This window comes from Podarcis liolepis (genome assembly GCF_965112155.1).
Source record: "Podarcis liolepis genome assembly, chromosome: 7".
NCBI classification, from domain to species: Eukaryota; Metazoa; Chordata; class Lepidosauria; order Squamata; family Lacertidae; genus Podarcis; species Podarcis liolepis.
This window is the reverse complement of record NC_139561.1, coordinates 23,213,929-23,230,775: the sequence shown is the minus strand read 5'-3', so window position 1 is coordinate 23,230,775 and position 16,847 is coordinate 23,213,929. Positions and strand designations below refer to the sequence as shown.

The 16,847-nt window shown below is 45.9% G+C and overlaps 1 long non-coding RNA gene across 2 annotated transcripts in view; it reads left to right on the top strand.

Moving 5' to 3' along the window:
* The window catches only part of LOC310711465, a 31,268-nt gene extending 14,829 nt beyond the window's left edge, over window positions 1–16,439 (top strand). The window contains exons 3-4 of one of the 2 annotated variants that reach the window (XR_014528465.1): window positions 5,431–5,587; window positions 16,033–16,439. This is a non-coding gene — a long non-coding RNA (uncharacterized lncRNA). Of the gene's footprint in view, window positions 1–5,430; window positions 5,588–15,071 lie in introns of both variants that reach the window. The other variant, XR_014528466.1, reaches the window with a different exon arrangement.
* Window positions 16,440–16,847: the final 408 nt, after the last annotated feature.

Sequence of the window (16,847 nt, the reverse complement as noted above, 5' to 3'; positions counted from 1 at the left end):
TGGGAGCTGGCTCAGGGCTGACCCCAATGCCCCCTTCACCCTATTCTGAAGCCATCCAAGTTGGTGGCCATCACACCCTCTCGTGGGTGTGAATTAATTGTTTAATTATATGCTGTCCCTGTATCTGCCCTGAATCTTCCAACATTCTCCTTTGCTGGATGACCCTGGTTTCTAGTCCCTCCACAGCTTGCATAATCCTGCACACCTCTGCCATGTCCCCTCTTCCCTGCCATAACTTTAAGCATGCAGATAACACCCTCTGGCTTTGTGTGTGTGTGTGTTGATTGCCCTACGTTTGTTGCAGAACCCAATGGGGGAAAGCGTCTTTCTTGCAAGGAAATAGGATGATACGGTTGCAAGCAGAGCACCTGTTGTTGTCCCTAAAGGCTTTAATCAGCACCACCAGCACCATGCCAGGTGGATAGCAGTCCCAAGAGCAAAGGCTCTCCAAGTTGCGCACGCCATATAAGGGGAGCGGTCAGAGGACAAGCATATTTTGAACACTGTCAAGGGAACTGGAAGCTACTAGCTATGGAAAGCCACTAAGTTTACTCCTGCTGCTGGGCCTGGGAGGGGAAATACTGCTGAGGAGGCTGACGGGGGGGGGGGGAGATGTTACCAGCTTAGTAGGGTCACATTTGCTCAGAGGAACCTGGAGCCTCGGATTGGCTGATACTGTACTTTAAATGAAACTTCACTCTCCACAGCCCTAAATGCTGCTGGCTATGGAGTGAGACAAGTCACTTCTAGACAATCTGTTTGTTGAGCATTTGTCACAATTTGTTAGAACCAAGTTTGAGATGAGGTTAGATGATGTTGGCTATTAATTGAGCATTCATTCTAATCTAAAGCATGCCAGGCATCCTTTTCAATTGTGCATTCATGACTATTTGTGCTCATGGTGGTGTTGGAGTGGTTATATGTTATCTGGCTTTCTGTAGTGTTTGCAAAAATTCCAGGGTGTTTGTTTTCCAATTGGTGCACATCCCAACATTTCCTGCTGAAGCCCTGTAATTTTAAATACCATAAATGTTCTGTTTGTTGGGATGTTTCATCCTGCTTTTGTTGTGCTGAGTTGCCCTCCAGACAGCGATGGTGCCGTAACATTGGGGTAGCATCACAGAATAATACTGAACGGCGGGTGGATGGTCCAGCATATTTCCACCATTAATGCACTATTATTGTGTCAACTGCACCTTGCAGAATACACCTGTTTAAAAGCACCTGTTTGGAGTGGGCCCTCTGATTTATGGGGAGGTGAAATTACACTGTGGGAAGCAAATGTTGCTCCCCCTTTTCCAAGCATTTCCTCATTGCTGTTATTATCCCAAAGAATTCAATTTGCAGAGTGGCAGGTAGTGAGGTTGTTGTGCAAGAGCTCCAAAATCATCTTTGATTGTGCTCCCTGATGCTGTTATGTCATTAAATCTGACCTCCGAAGCAGCGACAGTCTGGAAGCTCACATATAATATTTTCACTAAGATATTTCCAAGCACACTTTAGCCTGCTTTTCAGGGGCATAAATTATATGTCAGGTCCAGACTGTGTGGACTACATAGAAATAAGCAAGATCTCAGTGTGCATTGAATGTAGAATATAATGTTGTTTGTATGCACCTGTCTTTTCCAGAATGTGCTGGAAGCAGGTACTCCAGTGATCTAGGACCAAGGAATGATCTACCATTTTATTTTTTAAAGGAATTGAAGAAAAACAGGGATGAGCCCAATTTAAGCCAGCCTCCTACTTTCCTGGCCTCTCACACACAAAGTGCATTTCTTCTGAGACACTGCAGTCACAACCCGGCCAGAGAACATGGAGTAATGGTGTGAAAGCTTTCCAACTGTACACTTTGATTCATCAGGAGCCTGCCTTGCAGTGATGCAAAAGCAAATAGGTTGCTTCCCCTCCCCCCCCTTCTGCTAGAGCTGCACCTACCCATTAGCCAGAGAGGGATGCGGGGGGGGGGGGGAGAGATTTGATTCCACATGCATTTAAAGGCAAATCTACTCAATTCACATTTTCTGGAACAATCTGAAAATCGAAATGCAGCCATCCTTCGAAATCCAGGCTTCTCTGAATTTTGCAGTGCTGTTCTCCAATCACATAATATGTGTGAAAATGCTTACTGCAGGGTAAAGTGTGTTGAAAAATGCATGCATTGGTGAAAATAAGATACAAGACAACGACTACACTGTATTAAGGGTGATTGTGTTGCAAAATTGCGTATATATTAAAGGAAATGGCATACAGTGGGGACCTTTGCATGAAAATGCTGGCGAATTTTCATGAGGGCTTTTGCCGTCGTTTAATTGCAAACTGACGTGGAAATGTGGAGAAGTGAACTTGAGAGTGGAAAAATGAGAAACTGAAATGGAAGGATTTGCCCATCCCTAACTGCAACAAAATGCTGCAGTGTGGCTTGGTGCTGTTTTGGTCTTCTCCTCAGTTCCATCTCCTTTCAGGAGCTTCCATTTTGAGCCCCTTCCTGATTTTCTGTTTCCTCCTCCCCCCCCTCCAAATTGCCAACAGATGCTCAGCATCCTGTTGTTTCTGAGCGTGCTCAGTCCTCTTTGGGCTGCCCCCCACCCCTGCTCTTCTCACGTCCTCCCCAATATATTCCCCCTGCTTCTGCAAAAGTTGGGGTTTCCAAAGCCATGCACTTTATTTACCATCTTTGGACTATATATGCAATCATAACCAGGCACTTGAGTTCACAGCTGGTAGTTCCTGCAACAGAGCTTTGCTGTGTTCTGACCAGTCAGCCTTGCCTTCCGCTAACATCCTCCATTGTATTACCCTTCTCACCTCCTAGTTGCGATGGCTATGTTTCTCTCCCTCCATTGTTGGTTGCAGTAAGCCTCTGAATGCCAGGTGCTGGGAATCACAGGTGGGGGAACAGCTGATGTTGCACTCAGGTCCTCCTTGTGGGTTTTCCTATGGAAATCTAGTTGGCTGCTGAGAGCAGGATCCTGGACTAGATTAGACGGGCTTTTAGCCTGATCCAGCAGCCAGACTTTTCTTCTGTTTTTTCCCATCTCTCTTCCCAGCAGGCAGGCTGTGCATGTACTTGGGACACCAAAATGAAAAAATGAGAAATATTTGAAAGAATTTGATAATTTTTTTAAAAAAGCACCAAAGTAGTTATCATGGGGAAAATTAGAACTTGGTTAGACTTATTACACTTCACTCCAAACTCTCTCTCCCCATTTTGTGTTTTTTTTTATTCCTTATCCCCACTGAATCTGTGTGTGTGTCCCCCTTACTAATGTAAATTGAAGTAATGCAAGGAAATTGGATCCTGTCATGTGTTGCACATGACACACATGCATGCACATTTCAGCACACATGTAAGTTTTGGTTTAGTACTGCTTTTATTTTGAATTATATATTGGGGGGCTTTCATAGCTGCCATCCCACGCTGAAGATTGTGGGTGCCCGCAACGAAGGGCTTCAACTTTGCCCATTGGCTTTGGGGGCCCGCAGTGCTCACAAATATATTATTGTGGGTGCCAAAGCACCTGTGACCCCCTGGAGTTGGCTCCAGTGTGGTGGGGGCTTATAATAGTTTCAGTGCCCAGGGATTGGAAAGGTCTTAATCAGCATTGAATATTAGACAGAAACCCTCTCTATGGCCTTCTCAGCTGAATCTCTTTCTCTTCCAACCAGCCTTTTAAGCAGAGATCTTTCCCAGCCTGCATCTTTTTTAGATATTTAGATATTTTTTAATTGTTCTAGTCATTGCTGCGTTTGCCACCCTGGGCTCCTTTGGGGAGGAAGGGCAGGATATAAATAAATAATGGTGGGTGGTGTTTTTAAATTGCAGTCAATTGTCCCACCCACTTCTGCTCCTCGCTTCGCCGACTGCTGGCATGTGGCCCTTGGCAGGTTGTTAAGAAGGGCCAGTGGCCCATGGGATGAAACAGGCTCCCTCCCTACCCTGTTCTAACTGAGGATGCCAGGGATTGAAACTGGAAGATTCTGTATGCAAAGCCCAGGCTGTGCCAATGAGCTGATGCTGCTCCCAAGTCGTGCATTATCATTTCCGTGTGTGCATTTAGAAGCCTAAGCAAGAGAGACCTCTTGGTCCCTCCCCATTAAAATGGATCGCTCAGAGACCCGCATGAGAAGGTTGAAAGCTGAGTGCTACTCTCAGTTCATTATTTTTGGAAAGCTAATGCCCTATATCTCCCCAACAGGGAAAATAGGATCGGTGATTTGGCTGAGACAGAGTCACATAAGAATGCAAGAAGAGCTTAGTTGCTGAAACAAGCCTAAAACCTCATTGTAGGCCAACATCATCTGAAGGGCCACAGGTTCCCTGGTTCACTGCCTAGGGAGGTGTGCCAGCCTGCAGTTGTGCTGCACTGCACACAGGACAGGCTAGTATAAGTGAGGATGGGTCCTACTTTTAGCCTCAGCAGATCCTGACAGATGCTCAGAAAGCATGCAAGAGATACTGTATTTCCTTTCCACTTACTCAACACTGCTCATATCTATCCCCCCAGAAATGTGAGGGCCGGGTAGAGGCAAGTGCAAACAATTTGTAAGAACACAAAAAGAGGCTGTCAGCTGCATCAGGCCAAAGGCCCATTGTGTCCAACAACCGGCTCTCCCAGCAGCCGATCAGATGTCCCAATGATAAGTCCACAAGCGCGACCTGAGCACAAAAGCAGCTCTCCCCGTCTGTGACTGCCAGTGACCTAGCACAGTATTGTGACCTAGTATTCAGAGGCATATTGCTTCCGACAGTGGAGGGAGAAAACCTAGCCATTGTGACTAGTAGCCAATGATAGCCTTCTCCTATATGAATTTGACTGACCTTCATTTGAAGTCCTTGAAGAGGCAGCACCAGTCCTGAGAAACGGGACTATCCTTGAAAAATTAAAATGACCCTTGAGGTGCATACACCTCCTGCCCTTTTCTTTCCCAAGTTTTTTTTTGGGGGTGGGGTGGGGCAATGTGATTAAACCAAGGAGGAATGCCATTATTGCTTTTCAGTATGATGTCAGAAATAGAAACTGCTAAGCACTGGAGTGTGTGTGTGTGTGTGTGAGAGAGAGAGAGAGAGAGAGAGAGAGAGAGAGAGAGAGAGAGAGAGAGCTTGCCCACTCTTGGTCTGGTTTGTTGCATTACATTTGCTCTTGTGAGCTGGTGTTATTTGGCTCCTGCAGTTTATTTTAATTGCTTTGGAGACCCAGCCTCCGGCTCAGCTCTCTAGCTGCCTGCTGCTAGCAAACGCTCCTCCAAACCCCAAGCATCCCCCAGCTGTACTTTCGCCTGCCAAGAGAGGTGTCTGAATAAAATTGTGTTGTGTGCGGAGAAATGGGTGATGCGTGTACACACAGAGACGCACGCCCCCTACTCACTGGCTGGCTAAAAATAGCTCTCTCTTGCTCTCTCTTGCTCTCTCTTGCTCTCTCTTGTACATAGATTTTCTGCTGCTCTAGGTTCCACGCCTCGCTCCTGGTTCGGTGAGTTGGAGATGTGGGCACTCATTAGGTCTTTTAAGAAGGATCAAGATGCAAGCGTTTTCCAAAAGCACCAGAGAAGCACCATCCACTCCCCAAATGTGCTGCCGCATATCCAGGTGTGTTATGTGTCTTATAACTAGAAAAAATCTGAATCACATAGGAGGTTGCCTTACAAAGTCAGACAATTGCTCCATCTAGCATTGTTTTGTCTACATGGACTGGCAACGGCTTTCCAGAGTTTTTCAGAAGGGGGACATTCCCAGCCCTGCTAGGGATTGAACCTGGAACATTCTGCATGCCAAGCATATGCTCTACCACAGTGCTACAGGCCTTCACCTTAACCCATGAAGATGTCTTGTACTGAGCTGGCCCATTGGTCCAGTATTGTCTGCACTGAGTGGTGCGGTTTTTCAGGCAGAGGGCATTCCCAGCCCTGCCTGGAGATTCCAGGAATTGTACCTGGGACTTCCTGCATGCAAGGCAGATGCTCAGCCACTGAGCTATAGCCCTTCCCAGAACCAATTCCCTAGCACAGGGTGGTGGGCTCCCATATCACTGGAGTTCTTCACACACAGCATAAGAATTCATCTGTTGGGGATTTCCTGCATCAAGCCAGGGGTTGCTTTACCCACCATTTTTGTTCTGCTTGTTTGTTGTGTTGTATTTTTAGTTGTTGATTTTAGTCTTCTCTATGTGACCTTTTGTTGCCGGGTGGGATATGCATAACCATCCAATTGTGCAAACAAATCCTTTACGTGCTACTCTTGCTGTGTCGTTAATCTTCCACAAGATGGCACCCAGAGGTACCACGTTTACTACCCTGGATTTAATGAAGGATGTAAATTCCAACTACAACAGAGAATGTTCCATCTCCAGATGATGCACATTCCCTTCTCCAACTTGAGGAAATCAATGTGATAGGATGACTAGGACTTCTATACCCCAGCTAGTATTCTAATAATTAGATCACTTAACCAGGTGAGTCTCTCAGCACCCCAAAATTTATTGTTCATTGAATAGACCTCTCTGAGAGGAGGTGAAATTCCCTTCCCCCAGATTCTGAACTGACCTTTTTTGAGAGAAAGAAGGCTCACAAATCACTCTTTTCTCAAGATTTCCATGCAGTTTGTGCAATCCAAGGCCATTCAATGGTGCCACAGTGCCTGGCTGTTTAAATTATTTGCACTCTCATCAGAGAGGTGGGCTCTCCTGGTGAGAGTCACTAGGCTGTTCTTGGAGATATAAAGGCTTGGTTAAAAATTTGGCCTTATTAGAACAATATCTGCCTTCCCTAAGAGCTCTCCTAACTCCTGAAGAGCTGGCCCTCTGTTACTGGTATCCTGCTACTTGATGAGTTCTGCTTTTTAAAGCCTTGTACTGTTTCAAACGCCAGTATATAATAATACTGGGTTATATCAAAGGTTAATTCTACTCAGATTGAAAGTGGTGGACATGTTTAACTTAGGTTTATTAATTTCAATGGATATACTTTGACTAGAACTTAGTTGGGGTGCAACCCACAGTTATTTATTGCTGTTGTACCCTTGGGCACCTGGTTGGCCACTGTGAGAAGAGAATCCTGGACTAGATGCAGCAGCCAAGATATTCTTATGAGTAATAGAGAGTGAGGGCTGTTGCCTTCATGCCCTGCCTGTGGTCTTCCTGCAGCCATCTGACTGGCCACTTTGAGGACAGGAGACTGGACTTGGTGGGACTTTGTTCTGATCCTGCAGACACCTATGGCTGGGAATGTATCTTGGTCCGAAATTCTGGGGACTCTCTGTCAGCCAGTGTAGACAATACTGAGAAGGATGGAGCAATAGTCTGAGTCAGTGCAGGTCTGCTTGCTATGTTCCTAAAGTGCCCTGTGGCATAATGGTGCCACTCCTGGAGATTTTAAAATCTTGCACAAAGCTTCCTTGTCCCCTTTGCTGGCTTGAAAGGGATCTTTATGCTGCTATGTCTCTGCTAGCTTTTAGGGGGACTCCTTGTTTTATATTTGCTTATACAGTGGTACCTCGGGTTACATACGCTTCAGGTTACATACGCTTCAGGTTACAGACTTCGCTAACCCAGAAATAGTACCTCGGGTTAAGAACTTTGCTTCAGGATGAGAACAGAAATCGGGCTCTGGCGGTGCGGCGGCAGGCCCCATTAGCTAAAGTGGTGCTTCAGGTTAAGAACAGTTTCGGGTTAAGTACAGACCTCCAGAACGAATTAAGTACTTAACCTGAGGTACCACTGTAACTGGTTTTATTGTTTTAAATTTATTGTATTTAAAAAAAAAAATAGTGAGCCACCCAGATGTATATACTGTAAATGCAAGAAATAAATCAATGCAAGAAATAAATAGCCCTCTGTAATGTAAACAACACCTTTGGGAATCCTTCCTATCCCATCCTCGGGTCTGATGCAGTGGGGGGGACCACATTTGCGCAGAGTGCAGCAGAATAATATAAGACTGCCATGTGCAGCCACCTCCAGGGAATGTGGCATTGAGGGAGGGGGAATAATAAATCATACTGTTTATTTTTAGAAATGCTGCTGGTAAGCTGTTGGGCATTGCTGCCTATGCAGGATCTCCTATGCACTCACACATCCCTCCATTGCACCACTTAGTTCATCATTGCGTCATCTTGCAACAGTGATTCTTTGGCATGCACGAGTATCGTGTGATGCTGGCTGGATGTGTTTGCTTGCTCAGGTCCCTGTGGTGGGAGAACTGGCTAGAAGAAGCCGACAAGAGGAGGCAGTGGCGCATGGGGTGTGTGTCTGTGAGTGTACATGGCAGGAGCAAAATACACAACTTTAGCTCTCCTCTTAATTCAAAAAATAAAAATCAGAATCGGTTGGATACATCCTGCATGAGATGTACTACATGGGCAAGCCCCGTGTCCTATGATCACCTTCTATTGCATTTAACTTCGCTGTAAAGATTTATTCAGCGTTGTGTCTTTTATCATGTTCCTCTGCTAGTGCATGTCCGAGAAACTTAAGTGAGGGATGGTGGTCCTGTTAGGTGATTTTTAGACTTTGGGTATAACAGTCTTCTGGGGGGCTTTTGGGATGGCAATGTGTCATAATTCTGAATTTAATGATCTAACGGAGACTTCCTCTTTACATGGTAATATATTCCTTCACTCCATCCAAAAAAGCCAGCCCACTCATTCTGTTGAGTAGACCCCTGGATAACTGCTCCAAAGACCGGTCTTGACAGAGCAGCTAGCAAGGAAGTTGGAATTCACAGGGAGGGGAGGGTGTAACGCCTCTAAAAGGTAAAGGTAAAGGGACCCCTGACCATTAGGTCCAGTCGTGGCTGACTCTGGGGTTGCGGCGCTCATCTCGCTTTATTGGCCGAGGGAGCTGGCGTACAGCTTTCGGGTCATGTGGCCAGCATGACTAAGCCGCTTCTGGCGAACCAGAGCAGTGCACGGAAACGCCGTTTACCTTCCCGCCGGAGCGGTACCTATTTATCTACTTGCTTTCAAACTGCTAGGTTGGCAGGAGCAGGAGCAACAGGAGCTCACCCCGTCACGGGGATTCGAACAGCTGACCTTCTGATCGGCAAGTCCTAGGCTCTGTGGTTTAACCCACAGCGCCACCCGCGTCCCTTGTAACACCTCTACCCACTTGTTATTCCCTTAAAAAACCAAGCTGCTTCCCATCATCTGGTGTTCTAAGCACATGTTTGCAGCTTCCGATGGGGGAAATTGCAGCAGGTGGAGAAGAGTTTAAGGACGCATCCCAAGAGATCAAATTGTGTTGACACATAAAGAAAGCCCTGAACAACTTGAGACGAGGATACCTTGAGGACTCCCTGATTCCTTATATCCCAGGTTGATCAATGAGAACACCTGGATGGGCACCATTCGCTGCAGAAACCTGATTAGCCCCAACCAGTTAGTGTTGCCAGATCCATGCTTTAACTTTCTGGGATATCCTGAAGACTTTGTTATGCCGACAAGTTTCTGCAGTTGTTTAAATTTTTCTTGAGTATCGAGTCATTTTAATGATTGTCCTGATTTTTTTAAAAAATAGGTTTTTAAAAATGTTTTTATAGTGTTGTCCACTGCCCTGATGTTTTATGAGAGGGTGGCATATAAATAGTGTTAATAAAAATAAATGGTGGGGAGTCTAGCTCTCAGTCCATTAGGGCCAGAGGTGAATAACACAGTCTAGGGCAGGCAAGACTTGGGGTTGTAGCCAAACCTAGTCCTACTCAGAATAGACCCATTGATATTGACAGGCATGACTAACTTAGGTCAATGGGTCTACTCTGAGAAGGACTTAGTTGGAGACAACCCTGAAATTCCACATGCAAGAAGCTACAGGCTTATGGGAGATCTCCTTTCCTTTCCTCTAGCACAGGCATAGGCAAACTCGGCCCTCCAGATGTTTTGGACTACACTTCCCATCATCCCTTACCACTGGTCCTGTTAGCTAGGGATCATGGGAGTTGCAGGCCAAAAACACCTGGAAGGCCGAGTTTGCCTATGCCTGCTCTAGCATCTCAAGGTCCTCTAACCTATAGGTCTTTAATCAGTGGGTCATGAAGCTATACCAGGTGGGTTGCAAGGTCACACCAGGTGGGTCTCAGCAAAGTTGGCATGTGCAACTTTTATGTAAACCCTGTGCCCTTTCTGGTCCTTTTCCTCATCTGGTGATGCATTTCCTCCTGTGTGGTGATGCATAAGTGGACACCCAAGGCACATTTCCTGCCCAAAGACATCCTTTCCAGTTGCTTCTCCTTCTAGAGCCTGAGTCTCCCCACTCAATTCCATTAAGCGTCTCCCTCTTTTTAATTATAAACTCCTAGGGGGAAAATCACCAATATTTACAACCCTTATAATCTCCTTCCACATGGCCAGATGCTTGTTTATATTTATGGGATTTATACTCCACCCTTTACCACAGAGATGGGAGACCTTTGGCTCTTCAGATGTTACTGAACTACAACTCCCATCAGCCCCAGCAATCATAACCAATGGCCTGGGATGGTGGGAGCTATACTTCAGCAGCACCTGGAGGGCCAAAGGTTCCCAATGCCTGCTTTACCAGTTGATCCTAGGGTGGGAGTACATCTATCAGAGATGGGGAACCTGTGGTCCTCAAGGTGTTGTTGGCACCTAATGGCCATCAACCCCAGCCACCATGGCCAACAGTCAGCCATAAGTGGGAGTTGTAGTCCAGTAACATTTGGAGAACCCAATTCCCCCACTCTTAACATGCATCAGGAAAACAACACATATAAGTAACCCAAAATGTATATGTGACTCTCGGTCAGTGCTTTTTTTCTAGAAAAATAGGTGCCAGTACTAACCATGAAGTTGTTGCAGTAAGTGCCACACTTTTTAACAACAACAAAATAGAGGTGCTGTTACGGCGTACCCTTGAGTACCCCCGGGACCCGCTGCTCTTTGTCCTCTCAGTAAATTGGAGACCCAGCAAAGGGACCGACACTGTACTCTGCAACCATACCTGCCTATACCCTGTTGAACCCTTCAGAGGAATGTGTTGAGGTCAGGATCAGGGACAACCAATGTTCACTCAGTGATTCCTGCACTAAGCCATAAGAACCTACTGGATCAGGCCAAAGGCCCATTTGGTCCTGCAATTTCATATAACAGTGGCCAACCAGATGACTCAGTGGGAAATTCACAGGCAGGACCTGAGTGCAACAGCAACTCTCCCCACTTGTGATCCACAGCAAACTGGTATTTGGAGATATCCTGCCTCCAACAGCAGAGGTTGAAGATACCTATTGGGCTGTCTCCAGTTAGTCCTACTCAGAGTAAACCCATTGAAAGTGATAGGCAGGACTCACTTAGTACCACTACTTTCAATGGGTTTAGTCTAAGACTTAGTTGCATGCAGCCCACCATAGCTTAGTAGCCGCAGCAATGCTTCCAAATACCAGTTGCTGGAGACCACAGGAGGGGAGCGTGCTTGGTGCTCAGATCCTCCTTGAGTTTCCTGCAGGCATCTGGTTGTCCATTGTGAGAACATGATGTTGGATTAGATGGGCCATTGGCTTGATCCAGCAGGGCTCTTCTTATGTTCTTGGCCATAGATGGTCTCAATCAATGGTTGCCTCCAACTAAGTTTCACTTAGAGTAGACCCATGGAAGTTAATGGACCTAAGTTAGCAATGTCCATTAATTTCAATGGCTCTTCTTTCTGTAGGACTAACATTGTATACAACCCAGAGTGTTTTATGCTGGTATTTGGTACCCGAAACCACATCAATGCATTTATCACTGCTGGATAGAACAGAATGACTAACATCTAATGAGCACATTTATGGACATCTGTTCTCCAAATTCATAAAATGAAGAAAACTGGCCAGCTATTTTTAAAATGCAAAGGTGGAAGGGGTTGCAAGTATGCGAATTAATGTAACCAAGAAACCACAGTGAGATCCACAGGGTAGCAGAGGCAGGGACCTACTAACAGATGCTTGATCTCCATTTCTTTTTCTTTCCTAAATTGGGTTGATAGCAATGAATGTAAAGCATTAGTAAGGAGATGAAAGCTTTTACGGGACTGCTTAACACCTAGAATTTAAAAACGAATAAACAAGAAATAAGCGAGGTGGGGGGTGGGGAGTGTGTTTTCCACCCTTGCCATTTATGCATCCATGCCACCCACTCATGCAAAGAGACATAATAAATCACACACCTGCGTGCGCAAGGCCCCACTGAGCATGCTCCTGCTGCTAGGGCCTACTAAATAATAAATAGCGTGACACAAGCGATAGCAAATGTCAGGGAGCTCTGCCGTGCCTCGGCACAGATCTGCCAGCTACTGCTTCTTGGCGGTTGGGAGATGCACAACAGGACAGGCCCCACTTCTGTGGGATCACCAGAAATATGTCCCACAGAATGCTTGGACAGGCAGAAAGGCAAATTCCTGGATTTTCAGCTGTCTACAGATAACATAACATCAGGAGAGCCTGCTGGGTCAAGCCAACGGCCCATCTAGTCCAGCATCCTATGGGAAATGGCCAACCGGGTTGCCTACAGGAAACTCATAAGTAGGACCTGAGTGCAACAACTCTCTCCAACTACAAATCCCAGCAACCGGCATTCAGAGTCCAAGAACAACTGGAGGACCAAACCTTCCCCACTGTTGCAGGGTAACAAATTTTGGCTGGCCCACAGCCCTCCAGCTGGGAGCTGTTTGGCCCCAACAAATGGCTACTAATACTGGTGGCTATCTTCTACTTTCACTGTTGGAGGCAGTAATGCTTCTGAGTACCTGTTGCTGGAAACTGCAGGAAGGGAGAGCGCTGTTGCACTCAAGCCATGCCTGTGTGGCCACCTGATTCACTGATTTTGATGTTGCATTTTTATCATGTAACCCACCTTGGGACCTTGTGGTGAATGGCACACAAGAAACCCTATAAGAGGCAGTATGTCTTTGAATGTCAGTTTCTGGGAATCACAAGTGGGCAGAGTGCTGTTGCACTCAGGTCCTGCTTTTAAAGGGACCCCTGACCATTAGGGCCAGTCGTGGCCGACTCTAGGGTTGCGGCGCTCATCTCGCTTTACTGGCCGAGGGAGCTGGCGTACAGCTTCCGGGTCATGTGGCCAGCATGACTAAGCCGGTTCTGGCGAACCAGAGCAGTGCACAGAAACGACATTTACCTTCCTGCCAGAGCGGTACCTATTTATCTATTTGCACTTTGATGTACTTTCAAACTGCTAGGTTAGCAGGAGCAGGGACTGTCGCGGGGATTCAAACTGCCGACCTTCTGATCGGCAACTCCTAGGCTCTGTGGTTTAGCCCACAGCGCCACCCGCGTCCCATCCTGCTTTTGGGCTTCCTTTAATAGGCATCTGGTTGGCCACTGTGAGAACAGGATACCAGACGACATGGGCCTTTGACTTGATCCAGTAGGGTTCTCTTTATGTTCTTCTTAGGTTTGCACTACTGAGAATGTAGGATTTCAGACAGGAGGCAGAGTCACCGCAAGTCAGTGTGGACAATAGTTGGTGGACCACTGGTTTGGCTCAGTATGGGGCAGCTTTCTGTGTTCAGGATCTAGTAAGCTCCTCTGTTTAGGAATGACAACATTTCAATTCTTTCTTGTGCTTTCCCCACAATGAGTAGTAAATGAACAGTAAGCAATAGCAATACCAGTTGAATAATAATTGAATTCTGGTGCTGGTACTCCTAAAAGGGTATGTAGCTATGTTGCATTGAAAACCACAGAGGCATGCAAATGGCAGAGGCCAACAATCCACTGAGTTGTGTTTGCTGATGTGATATTAACAGAATGCAAATCCTGCCTGGCACCAGCACTGCAAAAAAACCTACCGAAGACACAATAGTCTCTATGTTCGCCTTGATTTGCATCATGCACAGTCCGTCATGCTTCTAAATGGCTTGGTCTAATGCTACTGGGGCAACATGTTAGCTCAGTCATTGCACTTTTTAACAGCTGAATCATGGGATAGCCCACCTGATTCACACTAGTGCAAGTATAAATAGGTACTGCTGTGGCAGGAAGGTAAACAGTGTTTCCGTGTGCTCTGGTTTCTGTCACGTTGCGCGTTACACCAGAAGTGGTTTAGTTATGCTGGCCACATGACCCAGAAAGCTGTCTGTGGGCAAACACTGGCTCCCTCGGCCTGAAAACAAGATGAGCGCCACAATCCCATAGTCGCCTTTGACTGGAATTAACCATCCAGGGGTCCTTTACCTTCACCTCATAGCCACCACATAATTGTGTACATGCATTTTAGTGTATGTGCAAGTTTGGTTTTTTTACTAGATCCAAAGCAAATAAATTAAGGTATGTTTTTAAAGCCAAAAACATTCATCTACAGGCATCTGTGTATAATAGCCATCTATTATACACAGAAGGGGTATTCTGTGTGTGTATGAGAAAAAGGATAGTGCTTGCCATCTGCTTTATTACTTTATGTTGCAGAGCTAGTTTTGATCTTAGTATAATGACAACTGAATTAATGCGATAAAGGGTAAAATCACATTATGAGACTGAAGAAGTGGAGAATTTGAAAAACAGGAGGTTTTAAGGACAGCAGATTTTTAAAGCTGGGCTGGATGTGCAAAAAGGAGATTTGCCCCATGGTATAAGACATTCAAATAGACGAGAGGCAGTTCATAAGAACATAGGAAGCTGCCTAACATTGTGTCAGGCCATTGGTCCATCTAGCTCAGCATTGTCTACACTGACTGGCAGTAGCTCTCTGGGGTTTCAAACGGGTCTTTGCTATGGCCTGTTGGGTCAGACCAAAGGCCTATCTACTCCAGGGTCCTGTTTTCACTATGGCCAACCGGATGCCCCAAGGGGAAGCCCAAAAGCAGGACCTGAGTGTAACAGTGCTCTTCTCATTTGTGACTCCCAACAACTGGAGTTCAGGGGCCTAATGCATCGGACAGTAGAGAGAGAAAACTGGCGAGAAGCCACTGATGGCTATATCATTATTTATTTGTCCAACCCCCTTTTAAAGCCATCCAAGTTGGTGGTCATTGCTTCATCTTGTGGTAGTGAATTCCATAGGTTAATCATGTGTGGTTTGAAGACATACTTTCTTTACTCTTTCAACATTTCTGTTTTGTTTGGTTAATCAGGTTTTTAGTTCAGGTTTTAGTGGCTCCAATACTTTGGCCACCTCATGAGAAGAGAAGATTCCCTGGAAAAGACCCTGATGTTTGGAAAGATGGAGGGCACAAGGAGAAGGGGACGACAAAGGACGAGATGGTTGGACAGTGTTCTCGAAGCTACAAACATGAGTCTGACCAAACTGCGGGAGGCAGTGGAAGACAGGAGTGCCTGGTGTGCTCTGGTCCATGGGGTCACGAAGAGTCGGACACAACTAAACGACTAAACAACAACACCTTGGGTTAAGTATTTAATTCGTTCCGGAGGTCTGTTCTTAAGCTGAAACTGTTCTTAACCTGAAGCACCACTTTAGCTAATGGGGCCTCCTGCTGCCGCTGCGCCGCCAGAGCATGATTTCTGTTCTCATCCTGAAGCAAAGTTCTTAACCCGAGGTACTATTTCTGGGTTAGCGGAGTCTGTAACCTGAAGCGTATGTAACCTGAAGCGTATGTAACCCGAGGTACCACTGTACTATGAGGGGATTTTTTTGGGGGGGGGGAAATCTCTCTATTCACTTTTTCCATTCATGATTTTATACCTATGACGTCCCTACCCACCTTCTAAAAGCCATCTCAGTTAAGTGGGCCCGATGCATAATTTAATGGCAAAGCTCTGCACCACTGCTATTTAAAGGTTACTCCTCTCCAAAATGGAGAGTGGCTACCCCAGTACTTGTTTAACTTCTTTAAAAGCACACACAACACTTTTACATTTGGTGTCTCAATCTAAACGTTTCTCCCCCCTAATAAGTGATCATTTTAATGACTCCCACAGGAGTCTTGCTCAGGCTCTTTGGCTAATGATCTTGCTTCACCATGCAACTGTTTGGTTGCCTGATCCCTGGAGTGGCAGCTTAGAAGAAGTTTTTGCTCCATGTATGCTCTGTTGCATGGAAACATCCATTTTACAAGTTCATTTGTGAAGTAACAGGTGCTGACTCGAGAGGCTGAACAGGGTTCCCTTGTTGACGAGAAGCCGGGCCTGTGCTGTAATTGGATCCTGGAGGACGAGGAGAGTGTGCAGAACATCTCATGCTGTTTGGGAGCATGGGCAGGGTGTGTATGTGTGGGGAGAGACACGCTCCCTTGAACAAAAACAAAGCTGAAACAAAGGTGTTACAGGCTGCTGCTGGAATAGCCTCAAAATATACACTATACTTTAAAAGGATATTTCTGAGGAGAGTTGGGAAAGGTTGAGAAAAGGGCAACAACAATTATCAAGGTGGTGAAGCAACTCCCCTATGAGGAAAGGTTGCAGCATTTGTGATTTTTTATTTTAAAAGCAATAAAGAAAGAAGTGACATGATAGAAGTTTATAATGTTATGCATGGCATGGGGTAGGTAGATAGAAAAAGGTTTTCCTTTCTCTCTCCTAACACTAGAAATTTGGAGATCCAGTGAAGCTGAAGGTTGGAAGCTTCAGAACAGATAAAACAAAGGATTGCTTCACACATCACATAGTCAAATTATGGAACTAATTCCCACAGGAGACAGTGATGGCCACCAAGTTGGGATGCTTTAAAAGATGATTAGACAAATTCATGGAGGATAAGGCTATCAATGGCTAATAACCCCGATTACTAGGTTTTACTGCTACGGTCGGAGGCAAGTAATGCTTCTTAATACCAGTTGCTGGAAACCACAGGAGGGGACAGTGCTCTTTTGCTCGAATCCTGCTTGAGGGTTTCCCATAGGCCTCTGGTTGGCCACTATGGGAACAGGATGTTGGACTTGATGGCCCACTGG